The sequence below is a fragment of the Myxocyprinus asiaticus genome, chromosome 35 (assembly GCF_019703515.2).
Source record: "Myxocyprinus asiaticus isolate MX2 ecotype Aquarium Trade chromosome 35, UBuf_Myxa_2, whole genome shotgun sequence".
In the NCBI taxonomy this organism is placed as follows: domain Eukaryota; kingdom Metazoa; phylum Chordata; class Actinopteri; order Cypriniformes; family Catostomidae; genus Myxocyprinus; species Myxocyprinus asiaticus.
Genome location: NC_059378.1, coordinates 22,256,048 through 22,278,567, shown reverse-complemented (window position 1 = coordinate 22,278,567; position 22,520 = coordinate 22,256,048). Strand labels below are relative to the sequence as shown.

The window sequence follows — 22,520 nt, the reverse complement described above, 5'->3', positions numbered from 1 at the left end:
AGCAAGGCTTCATGGGATTTGTAGTCTGTTTTGGATTCCCTTTGTTTGATTTTGGCGCGGTTTTCATCAGTAAGATTTATGTCTTGGTATGTGGGCCTGAGTTAGGTTTTACGACTGTGTTAGGCCTGCCTTTGTCTTCTATCTGAATACATGAGGCCCAACATGGCTGAGTGTGTCAAATCCTTCACAATTTTACATCAGCTGTATCCTGACGTTATTCTAAACAATTTTGAAGCAATTCAGGTAAATATAAGAGGACTGTTTTAAATTCTGTTGTAAGAGCCACACTTCCTGCTGCCAGTTGGTGGCGCTATGATCATGACACACAATAGCCACATCCATGTGATCAGTCCCCAAGACCAAACATACAGCTGATTATTGATCTAACCACACAGTGACACAAAGAAGATATGAAATGCTTCCTGTTTACCATTTTATGCCATAAATGTATTGCCTCGCCATGGTAACACCATTTAATATATCAATATATCAGTATATTAGCATCTTCAATATCTTGGCATAATGTTGCCCAAATTTGTTGACAGTCATATTAATCCCCTAGGAGGAGTATTTAGAAGTTCATGGCCTGCAATAAAAATTAAAATCCAAATTCAATCCAAAATGGCTGACTTCCTGTTGGGTGGAGCTAAACAATGTAATTTTGAAAATTGTTCAGCTTGATGAGAACAATATATGTACTAAGTGTGGTGACTGTAGGTGAAACTGACCCCACCACTTTAGTCAAAAGGTGGCACTACAGAGCCCGCCTTTCATGCCCATGTGTGACCTTTTGTCCAGGCCTAATGGCAGACAACTCTGATGTGTGTGCAAAATTTAATGTGTTTTTAAGCAGGTTAAGTGCTCCAAAAGACCCCAAAACCTAGAAAAGAAGAAGAAGAAGAATCCTTAGAAGAGCAATAGGGCCACTGCACTTTCAGTGCTTGGGCCCAAATGAGTGTTTGAGTGATTTTAGGTGCTCTAAGAACTTCATTAAATATGTTGTGCACACACACAAAATAAAATAAAAAATAAGTATACGTACATTAAAAGTGTATGTAATGTCAAATTTGTCACACACTGATGAAAATATTGATTGATTTATGAACATTTGATCTTTCTGAATCTGTTTGATATGTACAGGTTAGGTTTTTCCCTTTGTTTGATTGAGAAACCTTGAAGAGAGCATGCTGAAGATTTCACTGTCCAGGCAACAGATTTGAATTTTCATAACCAACCAAGGTGATAGTGACAACAAATAACTTTAGAGTGTAATACATTTTGAGGACTGAGTTCTTTTGATTCTTCCAAAAAGGAAAATGGAACAAAGAATAACACAAGACAAAGGACTAAAAAGGATTTTTTTGTTAAACTTATTGTGATATACAAGTCAAAGTGCATACTTTGATTTTATTTTATATAAATCTCAGTAAAGCCATCAAATATTCTTTATAAATGTCTTTGCTCTCTGTTTTCCTCACACACACCACTGCCTCCTTACCGAACTTAGCCCAACTGATCTGGTCCAGAGCAGAACAGCAAAAATGTTGCTCTAATAATTTGGGTGCTAAATACAGGTACTTGCTTCACTTCTTATGTTTGTTTGTTTGTTCAACTCCTGTTATGAGACCAGTAATCTGCTCTTACTCTTGATCATTATTATGCAGGAAATATCAAGTATTCTTAAAGGTGAGGTATGTGCATGGTTTGGCTGGTTAGGATGGGCAGTTAGCCCTGGTAGATGACATAACCACACCATTCTGCCGGCAGAAATGCAACCTATTGTGTAAATCGTAGATATTTCTTTATATAGTAGATGGTTTACTAATGGCTGATTGTTTATTGAGGCCTCTTAAAAGCATGAAATTGACTGATATTCGCTGTGTGCTGCATGACGTCACAGCTCAGGATAGCTGCTAGTGAATGCCTTATTAGTTGTCTCTGCACATTAAACTTTGATAGGAGTAATTATTTAACATCAATAATCACCCTTGCATATCACTTTTAATTAAATCTGACTACTCTGTCCTTCAGAAATCTGTTCTTTTGTGTGCTAGAGTAGCTTTGTTTTGCTTCTTTTTTATTTACTAGTGTTTTCCCATCCAAGTTGCCTGTGTAAAAATAAAAACAAGTTTAAGAGTTGTTTCTTTTTGTCTGTAAAAATGCCCCGCAAAAGGACAGCATTTCTTAGCCCTGTCATATTGCATTAGGATAGCTCTCACGTTGCTGAGAGCCGAGAAAACATTAAGGTAGTCAACTCATAAATATTTGATTTACCCAGCGGTGGAGATAAATTCAATTTTAATTGTTTAAGGAGTGTTCTGCCCACATTCAAAAATTATAAAGTTTAAAAATAACTGATGTTAAAGGTCAGAGATGCACAATTTAGGGTTATGCTTGAATGGGCAATGGGTTGTTATTGTGGAAGGAAACAAAACTGCTCTAATTTACCATCATAATCAGAAATGCAAAGTTGTGAGAAACAAGAGACATAAAATGTGCTGTGTGATGTTTCAGTGTCTGTTAATATAGAGGGATGAATATCTGCCAAATATGTACAGGAAGTACTTTTTTCTTCTGTACAATAGTACCAGAAACCTTAGCCTGTTTTATCTTTACGTCAACATGAAACAACATTTGCAACCCATTTGAGTGAAACAGGACATTGAAAGAGGAAAAAAAAAGTAGGGTGGACATGATTTCATCCATTGGGAATTGATTGGATTGTGAAAAGTGGTCTTAGTATGTCAGGTGGTTGGAGGGGAGGGGTTAAAAATAAGAAGGCTTGGTGACATCAGCTGAAAAGAAAAGGCAAAACAAGTTATTATATTTTGATGAAATATTACAAAGACAAACCTTTGGAATTACATGTACAAATAAATAATTTGCAGTAAGCCCAGGTATGTTTATTAAGAAAGCAAATAGGATAAATGTTCTTTTCATGTTGAATTTAAATCAAATCTCATTGGGTCAGCCCATGTATAGAATGACCAGTTTACTGCAAAGTTAAATGTGGGGGTTGTGTAGGCTAACAAATGTTGTAAGTTCAAGCCCAGTATGGAAAGGGTAATCCATAAACTATTGCTATTGTGTAAGACACTTATGCTGCCTTCACGTGCTATTGGAATTACCGTAAATACTAGTTTCCTACTTGGAAGTTGCACACGAACGGCCCCTCAGTTCGTAATTATGATTGGGAAACTCAGGCCACGTCCACACTAATAAGTTTGTGTTTGAAAATGCATCTTTTTCACTCCGTCCACACTGAGATGGTGTTTTTGACAGTGAAAACTGAGTGTTTCGAAAACGCTCTCCCAAGTGGATAGATTCGAAAAGGCCATCTTCGCGTTGTAGTGAGGATAGGGAAAAAAGAAGATATGTGAAAACAATAGGTGTGTTCGACTTAATGCAGTGCTGTGCATACCGATCGGTGCCTGCCTTGAAGCAGTGCATACAGGTTTGAAAGTACAGGTTGTGCTCCTGCACAAAGTCACAGTCACATATGTCATCAAAGATGTGTTCACAATGGCATACTACACATACTTCTCTTACTACTTCTGAGTGTGGTTGATACTGTGTACTGAGAAAGCAGGAGAGATGGTCTTGAGGTTCTTTTACGTTTTAAAACGGTTGGAGGCTCACTCTCTGAATCTGCACAAGCTGAAATAGCAACATCTTCGCAAAACGCTTTCACCTGCATCCACATTGCATCCCTAGACTCATATTCTCTGCATCACTGGATTTGTTGACCGCATCAGCCATGGTTATACTTGTGCTCTGCAACCTCTTATGAGTTGCGTGCACAACTCTGAGAATGTCCTCGAAAACAATAATGCAAGTAATAAAACACAGGTTTGTCCTGTGGTGATACAGTCCACTTGCATCCACAGACCACTTTTCCACCTCTTCTTCCATTTCTTTCAAACAGCGAATGATGGCAGCATACTGTGATTTGACAGCATAGACACACCAATATTTGCAAGCCCAACGCGTTTCACTTGGCTGTGCAATCTCCTTTGACTTAAGAGCCAATGCTTTCTGCATTATTACAAACCTGTGATGGTTGCTTGACTCAGCAAACATAGAGTACAGTTTGTCAATCACATTTAAAGAAGTTTTAATGTCTCTGTTCACTGTGCACTATTCAACCAGTCAAAGATTAAGTTTATGAGCCATGCAATGCACATACACCGCAAACGGGTACTCCTCTCTGATTCGTTGCTGAACTCCACGCAAATGCCCCGACATTACCGAGGCTCCATTGTATGACTGAGCAGTTATGGGAATGTCCTGCAGCTCACGCGATTGCAAAACTTTCTTTATGCCACGAACAATCCCTGCAGCATCACGGCAATCGGAATAGTCTATAAAGCATATGAATCGCTCCTTAATATGAAACCCCTCAGTATATCTAATGCAAACAGAAAGTTGTTCAGTCTTTGAGGACTTTGCTTCATCAGCGATAACCGTGAGAAAACCGGTCTCGTGTACGGCATTTGATATGTCCTTATGAATTTGCTCTGCACACAATACAATGATTTCATTCTGAAAGTCTCGACTTGTGCAGTTAAAATATTTGGACTGCATGGATTTGAAATCAGTATCGTACTTTGAGAAAAATTTGCATATGCCTAAATAATTTCCCCTTGCTTCTGAGTCACTCAGCATGCCCTGGATTCGAACTCGCGACTCCAGGGGTGGTAGTCAGCATCAATACTCGCTGAACTACCCAGGCCCCCTAAATTTGGAGTATTGTGCTTTTTTAGATGTCTTAGTTTTGAGGTAATTTATATGCTAATGTACTCCTACATTAGCTAATAGGTTAACACTTTTAAAATGTATAGTCTTTCTCTTCATCACATGTAAGAAAATTCAGTTTGACCATTCATAACTTTCTTTTTCCATAGTCGCACCCATTTCACTGAAGATTTATTACTAAGATGCACAGAAAAATTTTGACACTTCAAACGCCCAGCAAACTTTTTAAGTAAAGAAATTCATTTGCCCCCCTAAATCTCCCAGCTGGCTCAATTAGCATTGGCTAACCTGATGCACACTTGTTATGTTAGATTACAACAATGGCCTAATGATGTGTAAATAATGAACACAGTTGTCCAAGTGTAACAGTAATGACAGCATGTTGTTTTATTTGTGTGTGTTTCAGGCTCTCTTCTCTCATTAACTACATGAGCTGCGCTCTAAAGACAAGTTCACAGAGTGAAGGTAAGTGTATTTATTGCATTGCTTTGACAATGAGATCAGCCAGGTCCATTGATTTTTCTTCTCTCTCTTGCTGCTTTTTATTCGGGGGCTTGTAAGTAAGTTGATTACAGATAAAACAAGTACGAGAACTGGTAGAGCGCTCTAGAAAAATGGTTTGTTAGAGGTGTGGAGCTGTAAATGGGCCCACTGTTGCTGCAACAATGGCCAAATTGCCGCAAGTTTGCCGCAAAGCTTGTTTGCATGTGAAAATTATCATTGGTGAATTTGCAGCAAGTTTGCAGCAAATTTGTCATGAACTCTCAATTTTCGTGAGGGCGATCCTCACACAAAAATATCAATTCAAATGTTTGTTTTTTAAACTAGGGATATTTTTATTTGGTTACCATGAACATGAACAATAATCATAAGCTTCAAAGTGAAATAAAAATGATTAGGCTATATTAGCAAATATTTGTGCAGTATGGGAACTATTTCTTCTTCCGCTCATGTTAAAATGCATACTGAAAGACACAAGCAGACAAGCGCTTGCGCCGTCACAAGGTTCATTCAAACAAGAGGGATCAGTGCCTTGTAGAGGTAATTATAGAAAATCAGAGAAACAGCTTCTGGACAGTAATGTAGTCTAGGGCATACGCAGGCATACACCGTATGCCCACCTATCTTTCTTAGGATTTTGCGTATGCCCACCTGAAATAAGTAATTATACATATGGCGCCAGAACAACGGGTAGTCTTTTGACCTGGAACTTTTTCAATCTACTAACATGAAGCCACAGCACCGTTGAGTGAATTGTGTTTTTTATTTTATTTTAAAAAGTGTACAGAGATTTTCTCTAAACACGTACGGAGCTGCGGGAGCACAACTGATGGCACTGGCAAGATAGACAGTCCAACTAAGCTGATCCACCAATCAGAACGTTCATTTAAGACATGAGTGAATATTTGCTAACCAATAATATTTTCCGTTTCAGTAAGGGGTGGGACATTTCCAGCATCTGATGCACAATCATCCCTGGAGTAACCATAATTTGCACTGTAAATTTATTTCCCTGCTAAATATATATATATATATATATATATATATATATATATATATATATAAAATATATATATAATATGTATGAATGTATACACACACACACATGCATAGGCGGCCAAAAGTTTGGAATAATGTACAGATTTTGGAAAGAAATTGGTACTTTTATTCACCAAAGTGGCATTCAGCTGATCACAATGTATAGTCAGGACATTAATAACATGAAAAATTACTATTACAATTTGAAAAAATTTTCAGAACTTCTTAAACTACTTCAGAGAGTTCTCATCTCATTCCTTCACATGCAGCAATGACAGCTTTGCAGATCCTTGTCATTCTAGCTGTAAGTTTGTCCAGATACTCAGGTGACATATCACCCCACACTTCCTTTAGCACTTGCCGTAGATGTGGCTGTTTTGTCGGGCACTTCACACGCATCTTACAGTCTAGCTGATCCCACAAAAGCTCAGTGGGGTTAAGATCCATAACACTCTTTTCCAATTATCTGTTGTCCAATGTCTGTGTTTCTTTGCCCATTCTAACCTTTTCTTTTTGTTTTTCTGTTTCAAAAGTGGCTTTTTCTTTGCAATTCTTCCCATGAGGCCTGCACCCATGAGTCTTCTCTTTACTGTTGTAAATGAAACTGGTGTTGAGTGGGTACAATTCAATGAATCTGTCAGCTGAGGACACGTGAGGCATCTATTTCCCAAACTAGAGACTCTGATGTACTTATCCTCTTGTTTAGTTGTACATCTGGCCTTCCACATCTCTTTCTGTCCTTGTTAGAGCCAGTTGTCCTTTGTCTTTGAAGACTGTAGTGTACACCTTTGTATGAAATCTTCAGTTTTTTTGGCAATTTCAAGCATTGTATAGCCTTCATTCCTCAAAACAATGATTGACTGATGAGTTTCTAGAGAAAGCTGTTTCTTTTTTGCCATTTTTGACCTAATATTGACCTTAACACATGCCAGTCTATTGCATACTGTGGCAACTCAAAAACAAACACAAAGACCGCGTTAAGCTTCATTTAACAAACCAAATAGTTTTCAACTGTGTTTGATATAATGGCAAGTGATTTTCTAGTACCAAATTAGCAATTTAGCATGATTACTCAAGGATAAGGTATTGGAGTGATGGCTGCTGGAAATGGCTAGATAGATGTCTAGATTTGATCAAAAATTATGTTTTTTACATCAGTAATGTCCTGACTATACTTTGTGATCAGTTGAATGCCACTTTGGTGAATTAAAGTACCAATTTCCTTCCGCAAAATCTGTACATTATTCTAAACTTTTGGCCGCCAGTGTGTATACTTATATACAGTGTATGTGTATATATATATATATATATATATATATATATATATATATATATATATATATATATATATACTATATATATATATACACACACACACACACACACACACACACACACACACACACACACACACCCCCCGATCAGCCACAACATTAAAACCACCTCTCTCATCAACAAGGCATTGAACTGCTGCTTGCTGGATGTTTTTTGTTTTGGCATCATTCTGAGTAAATTCTAGAGACTGTTGTGCATGAAAATCCCAGGAGATCGGCAGTTACAGAAATACTCAAATCAGCCTGTCTTGCACCAACAGTCATCCATGCGATTATCTAATCAGCCAATCGTGTGGCAGCAGGAAAAATTTGATCTCAGTGATTTGGACCATGGCATGATTGTTGGTGCCAGATGGGCTGGTTTGAGTATTTCTGTAACTGCTGATCTCCTGGGATTTTCACAAACAACAGTCTCTAGAATTTACTCCGAATGGTGCCAAAAAAAAAAAAAAAAAAAACATCCAGCAAGCAGCAGTTCTTTGGATGGAAATGCCTTGTTGATGTGAGAGGTCAACAGAGAATGGCCAGACTAGTTTGAACTGACAAAGTCTACGGTAACTCAGATAACCGCTCTGTACAATTGTGGTGAGAAGAATACCATCTTAGAATGCGCTGTTTTGGCGGCATGAGGGAGACCTACACAATATTAGGCAGGTTGTTTTAATGTTGTGGCTGATCAGTGTGTGTGTGTGTGTATATACAGTGCATCTTGAAAGTATTCACAGCGCTTCACTTTTTCCACATTTTGTTATGTTGCAGCCTTATTCCAAAATGGATTAAATTCATTATTTTCCTCAAAAACTAGCAATACCCCATAATGACAATGTGAAAGAAGTTTGTTTGAAATCTTTGCAAATTTATTAAAAAAAATAAATAAAAAAATAAAAATCACATGTACATAAGTATTCACAGCCTTTGCCATGACACTCAAAATTGAGCTTAGGTGCATCCTGTTTCCACTGATCATCCTTGGATGTTTCTACAACTTGATTGGAGTCCACCTGTGGTAAATTCAGTTGATTGGACATGATTTGGAAAGGCACACACCTGTCTATATAAGGTCCCACAGTTAACAGTGCATGTCAGAGCACAAACCAAGCCATGAAGTCCAAGGAATTGTCTGTAGACCTCCAAGACAGGATTGTATCGAGGCACAGATCTGGGGAAGGGTACAGAAAAATTTCTGCAGCATTGAAGGTCCCAATGAGCACAGTGGTCTCCATCATCCGTAAATGGAAGAAGTTTGGGACCACTAGGACTCTTCCTAAAGCTGGCTGCCTGGCCAAACTGAGTAATCGGGGGAGAAGGGCCTTAGTCAGGGAGGTGACCAAGAACCCGATGGTCACTCTGACAGAGCTCCAGCATTTTTCTGTGGAGAGAGGCGAACCTTTTGAAGAACAACCATCTCTGCAGCACTCCACCAATCATGCCTGTATGGTAGTGTGGCCAGACGGAAGCCACTCCTCAGTAAAAGGCACATGACAGCCTGCCTGGAGTTTGCCAAAAGGCACCTGAAGGACTCTCAGACCATGAGAAACAAAGATTGAACTCTTTGGCCTGAATGGCAAGCGTCATGTCTGGAGTAAACAAGGCACCGCTCATCACCTGGCCAATACCATCCCTACAGTGAAACATGGTGGTGGCAGCATCATGCTGTGGGGATGTTTTTCAGCGGCAGGAACAGGGAGACTAATCAGGAAAGATGAATGCAGCAATGTACAGAGACATCCTTGATGAAAACCTGCTCCAGAGCGCTCCGGACCTCAGACTGGGGTGAAGGTTCATCTTCCAACAGGACAACGACCCTAAGCACACAGCCAAGATAACAAAGGAGTGGCTCCGGGACAACTCTGTGAATGTCCTTGAGTGGCCCAGCCAGAGCCCAGACTTGAACCCGATTGAACATCTCTGGAGAGATCTGAAAATGGCTGTGCACCGACGCTCCCCATCCAACCTGATGGAGCTTGAGAGGTCCTGCAAAGAAGAATGGGAGAAACTGTCCAAAAATAGGTGTGCCAAGCTTGTAGCATCATACTCGGAAAGACTTGAGGCTGTAATTGGTGCCAGAGGTGCCTCAACAGAGTATTAAGCAAAGGCTGTGAATACTTATGTACATGTGCTTTTTTTTCGTTTTTAATTTTTTATAAATTTGCAAAGATTTCAAAAACTTCTTTCACGTTGTCATTATGGGGTATTGTTTGTAGAATTTTGAGGAAAATAATGAATTTAATCCATTTTGGAATAAGGCTGTCACATAACAAAATATGGAAAAAGTGAAGCGCTGTGAATACTTTCCGGATGCACTGTATATATATATACACACTACTGGAAATTTTTTTTGAAACACTTACTCATTCTTTATTATAATTTTTTTTTTTTTTTTTTTTTTTACATTTTAGAATAATAGTAACATTGACCACCATTCAGAGCAAATGTGTGAGAAGATGAAATGTACTGTACACTGAAAATAGTCACTAGCCAACAAATTTGAAAATTGTGATTAGCCAATGAATTCTGGGCATGTGGCAAATGTGACATTTTGGACACAACCTACAGTATAAAAAAACTGTTTGTTAAAGTTGTCTGTGTGTTTGCAACATTCCACACCCTGATTTACTGTATCATTCATGTCCTTAGCACAAACTGTGCAGAATGAGTTACATGCAGAAGTTTAATGTTAGGGGTTTGTCCAGTAATAGTGATGTTTGCCATAGCATGAACCACCAATAATAAAATCAGTATTCATTTTATTAAACTTGTATTCATGACATTTAAAATTAGGCATTTAGTAGACATATGAACACAGGTCAAAACAAATCTCCACTTAAAAGACATTCACTGGTCTAGTGTTGTACTAGTCTTAGAACCCCACCGCTGATACTTTTCTTAGCTATGACGCCATAATTTAATCCCAGTGGGAATGCGTGTTCCAGGTAACCAGTGCCGCCCCTGTGATTTTCAGTTTGTATTCATTACTTTCATTTGCTTCTTTTCATGGTGAGGCACACTTTAAAATCCCACACACACAGAGAGAAAGAGAGGGAATGAGATTCCAAAATACATCTATTAATTTGAATAAGACCACCAAAAATGTAAAATCAATAATAACATAAAAGCATGTTAGAACATGTCGGTACTGTCATTATCTAGATCTGATTTAAAAATGTTATGTTCTGTTGCACCATCCATTATTAGCCTGCTGACTTTGGGGGCAGTGTTAATCTTGTCAACGAAATGACTGCCGAAAATGCACAATATTGTGACAGTTTTTGCACAATAATGAAGACAAGGCGAAAAAGACGCAAAAAGTTTGAATGAAAAAATACCGTTGATGAAAATATGACAAGAAAAAATAAACTGCAAGATAATGACAATGCACAAACACTTTTTATTTATTTATTTATTTATTTTTAAAGAAAGAACAAATCAAGAAAGAATTGATTCCAATAATCCAGTCATAGGATGTTGGGGATTTCCCTGCTTGAACTGAAATAGCTAACCACCTGCACAGTGAACTTTACTAAAGAGTTATTTACCCTACTTAAACACGTCCTTTATACCGTACAGTATGTAAGATTAATCAGCTAAATACACAACATAAACATAATATTTCAGTTTAATGAAGTGAATTAACAAGTAAACTTGAACTAAGTTATTCGCTAGTCAGAATGTGTAACTTGTGAAGACGCTGTTTCCTTAAAAACACTCTACATGAAACAAAATATTCTAAATTGTCTAACCATAAAGAATTCACAACCGAATAACTTTTAAAAAGTAGTTAATACTTCAGTATGTCAATTATATACTATTGTTTCAGGAGCTCAGGTTTTCATGTTGTTTAATTTTACATATTAAGTATTAATCTTTAATATTGTTTGTTTGATACATGTTTAAATAATAATAAGTAGTAACTATATTTTGACATAGTTTGATCTGTTAAAATTTGATACTTGTTTTGTCATTTTGCACATTATCGTCAATTATAATGTGTTTTTAGGGGTCCATGAACCAAAGGTGCTGGAACCCTATTGTATTTGTACTGATTTTCTTATTTGGAGTCCAAGCACCGAATGTGCTGGAACCCTATTGTGTTTGTACTGATTTGTATTTGTAAGGATTATTATTATTATTAATATTATTCTGCCATAAATCTGATCATGCAGGCCTAGAGACTTGAAACTTTGGGGAATAGTAGTACTGTGGCTGGCTATCCATACGCATGGACTCGCCCTGATCGGCCAAAGGGGGGCGCTACAGTAAACAAAACAAAAAAATATATATTTTGGGCCATAACTCTTGAACCATAAGGCCTAGGAACAAAATACTTTTTCCTGTGATTTCTTGTGTAATGGCAAATTTTTTGGAATACCATCAGATTTTTGCTCTGCTCTTTCGTTTTCCCGCTATTTTGGATTGTTTGAAATTTTTTTTAAAACAAACTAGTCCTAGGCCATTCGCACTATCGGAACCAAACCAGTGCAGAAAGATTCAGCAGTGTCCCAATTTGAAAAATTATCAAATACATTTTGAAATTTCGATTAATCGTCAAACGGTAAGCCAAAACTTACATAGTGGCCATGGCCACTTTTACTAAATGGATAAAACTCATGAACGGAATGAGATATTATCACCAAATTTGGGACACATATGTATGGGGTCATTCTGAGGACACACGCAAAAATATGCGCCTCTGCCTCTTGGTGTTGCTATAATAATTAAAAATTTAAAAAAGGCTCTAACTATGGAACCCTTGATCCGATCAACTTGAAATTTTGCATGCAGTGTCTTTGTCTAAGGTGCCATCAAGGTCTATGAGGACAGTCTCACATTTTGAAAAACATGGCCGCCATCAACCAGTCAACTTTTAGCAGCTATTAGATAGGGTTTGGAAAGGCAGATCGGAATGAAACGTGATAGGCCTATTTGTCTTTTGGCCCGGGAGGCGCTATCATGTTTTTCATGCATGTAAATCGTTGTATATACCGCCGTGTTTCAGTCAGGCACACGTTATTCATACCATATGATAGATTTATCTCATTCTGAACAACTCTGCCTCAAGAAGCATTGGTGTGAATCAAATAGTTTGTTAAATATTTAAGATTATTTAAAAAAACCCTACTTTTTCAAACTAGTCCTAGGCTGTTCGCCCGATCAGTACCAAACCAGCGAAGAGAGATTCTCTGGAGTCCCAATATCAATAATTATCAAAAAACATTTGAACTTTTGATTCATCGTCACAAAACGTTCAAAGTGGGCATGGCCACATTTACTTAAATGGTTATAACTCTTGAACAGAATGAGATATTATCACCACATTTTGGACATTTATGTAGAACGTCAATCTGAGGACACAGTGTCACACCTTTGTGTCTTGGTGGCACTATAGCAGTCATGAATGTAAAAAATGCCATATATCTGTGCTACCTAACATGATGTTTCTGAAAAATTAAGGCACTTTATCATTGTTTTGGTGCAAATGGACTGTCTAATTAATACTTAATATTGGTTGAATATGTACTTAAAGGATCCTAATAGCTTGAACCCTATTAATTGCTGCCTGCAGCTATAATTATTATTATTATTATTCCTTTGCCCTAAAAGCATATGGGCAGCACAAACCGTAAATCCTAGAGACAGGATAGTCCCAAAGTATAATTTAACAGGATAGTCCCAAACCCCCCCCCCCCCCCAAACTACTCAGGTGCATACACACACCCCCATCCGACTCTAGGTGGTGCTATAATAAGCACCTTTACATTTTTATTGAAATCTTTGCAGCCAGAAGGGCTAGAATTAAAATTATTTTTTCCTCTGATTCCTTGTGTCAAGACAAACAAAATGTATATCTCCGATTCCATTTCTGCCCTGAAACATTTTCTGCCATTTTGAATTTTCTGAAAAACATACTTTTGTGAACTCCTCCTAGGCCATTTGTCCAATTTGCTCGAAATGTTGTATGCATCATCTAACGACCATCCTAAAAAAATGATTTCGGATTTTTGATTTAAAAAAATGTTCCGTCGTTTTGGATTATCTGAAAAAAAAAAAATAAATAAAAAAAAATACATTTGTGAGCTCCTAGGCTTTATTATTTATTTATTTATTTATTTATTTATTTATTTGCAATTTTGCAATTTTGCACGTATCATCTAGGGACTGTCCTGAACAAAAAAAAAACTTTATTTTTTATTTTTTTATTTGTCAAATTATTTTGAAGATATAAGCCAATTAATTATTTGGGTTTGAACTGTAACTACTACTATGCCTTTATTTGTGTGCACAAGGCCCAAACATGACAACACTTAAAACATATACACACCAGGATAGTCTGAGGACATGTGCTAAATTTAATCAATTTCCTCTTGTCAACAGCAAATAAAAATATTATTCATTTCAACTGTAATTGACAGATGAAGGATCTACTACTGATTTTGTCCACTAGATTGTCCACTAAGTTAACAAATTCAATTAAATCCTCTGAATTTGAGTTATTGTTCTTGTAATGTAATATCTGTGCAATAAAAATAGCAACAGCAATCCAACAAATGAAGAGCCCTATGAAATATGTTTGTTTTTCCTCAAGTTCAGTTTTTCCTTTTTTAATTGTCCAACAATCCAAAATCTAATTTATGCATGGTAAATCAAGGATGTATTACTGATATTGTCCACTAGATGGAGCGCCAAGACTAAAAATCCTTGAAAATCCTCTTTGACTTAGCTTTTTGCTTTTTTAATATGCTGTTAAAAATGCCATCTGAGATGTGTATAACTTACTTTCTTCAGCAAAACACTTTTGAAGATTTGTAGAAAAAGATCCAGTCTCAGTAGGTCCTTAGAATGGGAGAGGATGGTGATTAGATATTTGTAGATCCAGAGTAAACAATCCTATCTCCAGCAGTGATATTAATTTCTTCTAAAGCGAATCAATCACTTTGTGTGCGAAAAAGAATGATATTTAAATACTTTTTAACTATTAAAGATCGCTTCCACTCAGGCGTTGAATGGCTGAATTTACCCAAGTGTTCCTGTGACGCAAGCATGTTTGCACGTTCCTTCGACTCATTGGTTGTGTGCCTGTCACACGTCAGTTTACGTGCCATCATGCTTACATCACGGGAAAACTTGGCCATTCGTCAATGGCTGACTGGAAGCTATTTTTTTTATAGTTAAAAAGTGCTTAAATATAGTTTTTTTGCACACAAAGTGATCGATTCACTTTAAAAGACATTAATGTCACCGCTGGAGACAGGATGGATTACTTTTATGCTGACTATCTGTGCTTTTTGGACCTACAAATATCTCTCCCATTCCAAGGACCTTATGAGCCTGGATCTTTCTCTACAAACCTTCAAAAGTGTTTTGCAGAAGAAGGAAAGTCATACACATCTCAGATGGCATGAGGGTGAGTAAATTATCAGATCATTTTCATTTTTGGGTGAACTATCCCTTTAAAGGTGCTGTAAGTGATTTTTTTCATGGAAAGGTACACAAAAAACAAAAACAAAAAAACAAATCCTACTCCCTGAGAGATATTACTGAAAGTGTTGTAAGATATCTCACATGTCTCTGTGACAGCTCTAGACTCTGTAAACAACAAACAAAAATGTGTCCACGGACAATGATGGTATCGACTTGTCAATCATTTTGCACGTTCTCATAGTGTTGTAGTTGCAGCGAATTATTGAGACTTACTGCCATTTGTAAGCCATCTTGTTCATAACAGTTGTCAGTTAAGGGTGCTATTTTGTTGCTGTTGTTTTTAAAAAACATTCTGCACAATGTCGGTGTCAATAAAGTGCATTTGGTATCTTTGGAGTGTGGGGATTTGGAAAGAGGGGCGTGACTAATCCAGTGGCTCAGTGTCGTGGAAGTAGAATGGCTAAAATTAAAATAATACAATTAAATAAACCTTTAATGTCAAAAACATCAAGTGTCCAAAAGCCTCTCCAACCAAATAAAACATAATAATTGTACATAAGAACTAACTGCACATGCAAATACAACAATGACCAAAGGTATGTTCTCTCTCCAAAGCATGCAGGCTTGAGTAACAAGATTTCATTCAGTTTCCATTCTGTGTCATTTGAGCAATCATTGAGTCTATATCATGTACTTGATACCATTTCCTGGTGTCCATATGTAAATAGAGTGAACAACCCTCTCTGCCCATATTTGGATGACTTCCACCTCTGGTTGCAGTGATCTGAATCCTAATATGATTGGTTTAGTCTAGTGTTCCATGACGCTGGACAACGTACTACATAATTTCCTATGAAGTCATAAGGCAGCTTATAATCAACACCTGTTACATGTAACATTATGTCAAAGACATGTAGTTATCTAATACTTGCTAATACTCGTCTGTGAGTAAAACAAATAGGCTGGCTGTATTATAGTCTTAGAGCTTTCCAACGACGTATGACACATGACACTATTTAATCAGTTTGATCTTTTTACCGATTACAATAATATATACAATGCATAATTATTAAGAAATTATCAAAATGGAACACTTCTGATTTGTCTGCAAATTTCAAAGCACTTGTTCATTTTTGGTCATAATGCCTACATGCACTGTAAATTACAGCTTCTACTTTAAAATGGTACCTGTTTAGTGTTGGTCAGGACTTTACAAATACATGAGGACTACAAGAGCTCCTGCTTAAGCACAAGATATACATATATAATGAAAAATAAAAAACTTCTCCCACAAAAAATGGATTAAACCAACCTTGGGCTATTTAACGGCCAATTTTACATAATGCTGCACATTTCTACTTTTATAGTTTTTCTTTTGTTGCTCAAATTCTTTTATTCTCTTTTATTTCCCACCTAATGGGAAAGTTCTGGCTGCTGTAAAAGGTATTTTTCTTTTTTTATGGGCCATCTTTTGAGTTTAAAAACTTTGACACTTTTAAGGAAAGTAATACAACCCCCGCTTGTCATTTTTTAAGAAAATCAAGATCTTTTGTATCGCTCTTTATTCTTCCCTTAGGTTTTTTTTCTTCTTCTTTTTTTCCACTTAATAGAAAGGCAGTTTTTGAAGAGTCATTATGCAAAACCTGTAATACTTTCCTTCTGTTGAACACAAAAGGAGAAATTCTGAAAAATGTACTGGCCACTCCTTTCCATGCAATAACAGTGAAAATCTAGATATTTTTAGTGGCGAACTAAATTTCAGGAAGAATGTCTGAGTGGTCGATAACTGAATTTTCATTTATGGGTGAACTATTCCTTTAAACTGTGGATTATGTTTTTGCCTTTCAGTTGCAGATATAGTTGATAGTGCACCCTAATTCCTCACAGTTAAAGAATGTTTCATAAAAATCAGTCCTCAGGCTTGTTTAAAAAAGTTTTAAACTCTTGGAATAATTTTGGCAGCTGAACTACAGTGTAAATGGGGTCAGTACTTGACTTAAACCCACTTTGTATATCTGACAGGAACGCATGCTTAGAATAAACATTCTAATGGGCAAGGAGCAACTGTACTCCGACCTGCCTGAAGATAACAGCCTGACTGTTAACAAATAAAGTTCATACAATTATGAGCAAGTTGAACTTTATGGCTCTAATTACTCTAAAGTAGATGGCCTTCTTTATCAGTCAATTTCCTGTCAGCGTGTAAGGAAGTTTTCCCTGCAGTCACAATGTAATTGAAGAAACATAGACTGTTGTTCATCTGTTTCACTTTCTGCAAGTCTTTTTGTCACTCTAAGGAATATCTTTGTGTTGAAAATAATTGTATTGAGATTGTGCAGTCTGTTATTTTTATCTCATTATTTCTATGCCCATTTCTCTGGGAGCTGTGTGTGCATGCATGCGTGCGTGATGAAAGTAATACCCTGAAGCAAACAGAGCTGTTGGCACTGAGGCCCATCGGATGCACATGTTAGCGTCCCTGTAAGTACTCTTTGCTTGTGCGTATCAGTGTGTATGTGTGTGTATAATCAGTCTCAAGCCAGAAACATCCTATATGCAAATGCAGATGTAAATGCTTGGCCAATGATTTGCAATCATTGTGCATACTCACGTTTTTTGTGTTACTGTGGCCATAATAAACCTCAGTACTCAAGGGGCGATAGAGTTACCTTCAAATGTTTGTGCCATTAATCAATTGTGTTATTCAGATATACACGTGTCAGCTTATCTAAGGCTTTGTTCAAACAGGCAGCAAAAATGCTCTTTGAACGGATGGGATTTCAAGTAGGTTTAAACGTCATTTGGTTGACAAAATGGCTGTTACGTCATATAAAGTTTGGTGGGGTCCGGTAACACCAAACTCCTTTTTGTGTCTGTCTGCACTTTAAAAAATAATAATAATAATAATTCTATGTAAACATGCACTAGACAGACATTTTTGACCATTGACAGTCTTGCTCAAGAGTGCCACATTTTTAGATGCGTGTCAAGTTGAAAAGATCTTGACTTGTATTTAGATTTTTTAAAATGTCTCGAGACGCCTGTGTTTTTTTCTTTCAGTTGTAAATATGTGCATGGACAGTTGTTATTCAGTATTCTACGTATTCAGTAGAGGTCTTCAACCTTACCCAAGCCTGATTGAATCTAGTCTCGCGTAGCCAGACTTATGACTACGGCAAAGTTCTGGGCTCTATAGGAGCATTAATTGGCTAAAAACCGCCCATTTAGACAGGAAAAGCCATCTAACTGACATGTTACGTGACAAATCACAGTCGGTTTTGTCATTACAGGGTGTTTAGGGGCGGGGTTCAGAGATGTATCATACCATTATAAAAGGACAACATGGGAAAAATAAGTAAATTATATAATGGCACACGAGTCTCGGCGAGTGATTGCACAGAAAACACGGGAGAAGAGCATAAAATGTGTAGAGAGTCTAAGTACAGCACAGAAAACCTCATTATAGAGCAGGGCTACTAAACTTTGGAAAGCTCAGGGGCCGCAAAGCAAGACCCCTAAAGCCTTGAGGGCCGTACTCTTAATTTTAGTGATTCTCATATATATAAGATTAATATATTAATTTTATAGTAAGAATTTAATAGAGTTCATTTTTAAAGTATAAAATATAAATTGGGGGTGTAACAGTTCAGTTTTCTCATTCTTATTTAATTTTAATTAGTCAAAGAGCCACTTTCTACATTCACTGAAAGATAGAAAACAGACATGATCAGTTCTTACAAAAATGAACCATGGTTTTACTATAGTAATATTGTAGTTACCATGATTGTAATAACCATGGTCTTTTGGCAGAAACCATGGATTCACTATAGTAATTTTGTAGTAACCATGACTGTAGTAATGTGCAATGATTTTCATCAATAGACAAAGAGTGTTTAGCATCACACAAACCGTTCAAAAACGAGAGATATCAAAGAGGAATTTATGTGACCGTTTCACTGTCACACTTGATTCCAGATTGTTTTTCACCAAGGCAAAGTTTCAGTGCTTGATGAATGGTTAGCCAATGTTTGTTCCCTTTTGCTTTGGTGTGCAGACAATAATTCCACAAGTTAAATGCTAAACCAAAAGCATCCCGAAGAGGCTAATAAACCGCAGCAGTGTATGTTCACACACATGACAATACTAGTGTTGCCTTACAGAAATGTGAACCTGCCCGGGCATAGCACATATTAGGATTGGCAGTTGGCACATATTTTCCGTTGGTTAAAATTACTATGATGCAGGCAGTAAAAGTTTGACTTTAATTTGAGTGATTTGATCATTTGAAGATCTATGTATTGTGCTATTTAGGCTCATATCTCGCTGTGCACTTTATTCCCGGGTACTTTAAGTAGTGCTTGACACATATCCATTGCAATAAATGTTCTTTATTTCTGAGACCCGATGAAAAACGAATAACCGTTCGTGAAACCTAGTGGTTATCCGACTATTACAAATGGTTACTGTGCACATCCTTAATTAGTTGTGCTGCATCTAGCTTTTTTTAGGTCAAGAACGTGTTCGGTGTGAATGGCCCATTAGTGTCTACAGCGGTGTCTAAATTCAGTCAGTCATAAAGGAATCAGATGCTGTGTACACGAAGCCCAACTTGCTCAGCAAGATTCTCTTCAAACTGTTGCTCAGCCGTGACAGTATTTGACGTGAAAGAGAAAACTTGCACCAATGCTAAGAATGCAACGTGGACTTCTGTTCCATTATCAATTGCATTTTGGAACACAACGCTGCATGAAATCGAGCTTGCGTATCTAGAAGTGTTTGCATTCATTTAATTAATTGGAGTATGTTTCAGGGCATCTTGAGTCTCTCATGGTGGGGCCAAAAAAAGAGCTTATTATCATCTTATTTGCATACTATGTATGTAAATATTTAAGTACAGAAGTAGATTATGCTATATAGGAGCACATATGAAGCTCTCGTCTTGAGGCGGTGGGAGATGGCTGGCAATAGCTGCCCACGTACTCATCATGATCAGCGCTGCTTCTAAAAATAGTTGAGAGCCTCCAGAGCTTCTCAAAAACGTTAGGTAAATCTTCTTGGAGGAAAGAGAAATAATAAAATAATTGTTCCAACAGGACTAAAGCTAAAAAAATAAATTAGTAAAAAAAAAAATTCAAGGTGCCCCTGCGCTATGCCTTTGTATGTTGACACATTTTCTGTCCTTGAGCCTTGGCAGTAAAAAACCTCACTTGTTCTCCAGGTTTGGATGTGACTGCCATAAGTAGTCCCTCCTGCCCCCTGCTTAGATCATTATCGTTGGGTCACAGGGACAGCAAAGCACACTAGAAAAAGCTTCCGTTACAGTGATCATGGCGGTAAATGGGGGCCTTCGTGTTGAAGACACAAACGCTACATAGTTTGAAGAAGTCCTCCTACGTGTAATGCCTCAGAGAGCAAAAGACACAGACACCTAAATATCTAAAAGTATCTTACATTAAGTACTTTTTCTTGTAGACATGTTCATACCTTCAGTGAGAGACCGATAGCTGGGGAGCACGTTGTGGAAAACACACACTCTGGAAAAAAATACATTTGTATTTTTCAACTTCACTTGCTTTAAATGATGCTCATTGACCCCACCCATGGGTTTGACTTTACTTTGCTTAAATTAGTTCACATTTACCATATAGTGTGCTATTCAAAATTCTTCATAATGTTGACAAATTATACATCTTTATAATATGTCAACATTATTAACTCTGTTTTGACTAGCCTATATAGTATATGTGAACTAATTTAAGCAAAGTGACATCAGTTTTTTTTGGGGGGGGGGGCGCATGCACATCAAAACACTATCCGTTTTCATTACATAACACATGCATTTTAATTTCCAGCCGGTGTCACGTTAAAATCCTCCCTTGTTACTTAGAATCCATAATTGAAGTCGTGCCTCTATAATTCCCTGTGATATATCCATTTGACCCTTTTAATGATAGTTTGTGTCATGATGATTGAATCTTCTGTGTTTGAAAGAGAGAAAGATGGAGGACATTTCTGTGATGTTTTTTTCTGACAATACTGGACATTTGTGATGAGTTGCGAAGCCCCCCATTTGGGTGGTGGTAGCACAGTAGCTAGGAAATCTTGATTGGTAAGGCAAAGGTTGCTGCTTTGATCTAAGGAGCAGTGACCCACAAAGAGGAAATTTCCTATATATCCAATATCAGATTTCTTATCTCCTAGACCTAGAAGATAGTCTATCATAGTTGTGTCTTCAAGCGTAACACTTACGGGAGTTATAACATTTCTATAATGCATTACAAATAACATAATCAACCCAGTCTCAGTGACTGTTTTAATAAACCTCTAACACATGATATTTTTATACTTGCAATTAATGACTTTATGCAAGTATTTTCTTTAATGGAATTTGGCATGCCTATGGAGTAAACTAATGGGAAAAATAGACTGCTAAAAAAGTGATTTTTTTTTTTTTCAATTTCCACTCAATTTAAACACTCATCATTCACAATATTCAACACACCTCCTGCTCCTTGCCTGTTAGTTTGTGCTTTTCCGCATTATAAATGTGTTTTGAAAGAGTTCTGAATAAATATTATTTAAATAAAAGATACATTTTAAATATATTTTTCAGCTACCAATAAGAATGTAGTACCGGGTCCTGGGTAGCTCAGCGAGTAAAGACGCTGACTACCACCCCTTGAGTTTGCGAGTTCGAATCCCAGGGCATGCTGAGTGACACCAGCCAGGTCTCCTAAGCAACCAAATTGGCCCAATTGCTAGGGAGGGTAGAGTCACATGGGGTAACCTCCTCGTGGTTACATATAATGTGGTTCACTCTTGGTGGGGCGCGTGGTGAGTTGTGTGTGGATGCCGTGGTGGATGGTGTGAAGCCTCCACACGCGCTGTGTCTCCGCGCTAACGCGCTCAACAAGCCACGTGATAAGATGTGTGGGTTGATGGTCTCAGATATGGAGGCAACTGAGATTCGTCCTCTGCCACCCGGATTGAGGCGAGTCACTACGCCACCACGAGGACCTAGAGTGCATTGTGAATTGGGCATTCCAAATTGGGGAGAAAAAGGGTAAAAGAATTTAGTACCATACAGTATTTCAGCACTGCAATATAAAAAATATGCCATTAGCATATTAACCCTTGGATGCATGAGGTCAGATCCTTAAAATCCATTTACATTTTTTTTTTTTTATGTCTTTGTGTTTTTTTATGACACTTTATATTCAACATGGTGATGCACCCAGTACCTCTGAAATATGTGCCATTATCCTCTATTGCAAAGGACAAACTCTCTCAAAATGCACCATTTTGGAGAGAAAAAAAAATAGATTGGAATTATATTCTTGTTTTGAAATAAAAATAAACTATATTTTTTCCTTTGTGATTGTATAATTCATGCAATCATAGGGTTAATATTAAATATTAACAGTTCTACCATTAACAGTACTTTATAGATAATATAAAATATTTACCATTTAC

General features: G+C 37.2%; 1 protein-coding gene across 2 annotated transcripts in view; it reads left to right on the top strand.

Moving 5' to 3' along the window:
• Positions 1 to 5,161: 5,161 nt before the first annotated feature.
• Positions 5,162 to 22,520, top strand: part of fhit (fragile histidine triad diadenosine triphosphatase) — a 413,370-nt gene continuing 396,011 nt past the window's right edge. For both annotated transcript variants that reach the window (XM_051672680.1, XM_051672681.1), the window contains exon 1: positions 5,162 to 5,220. The gene's annotated coding sequence lies outside the window, so the exon portion shown is untranslated. The remainder of the gene's footprint in view (positions 5,221 to 22,520) is intronic.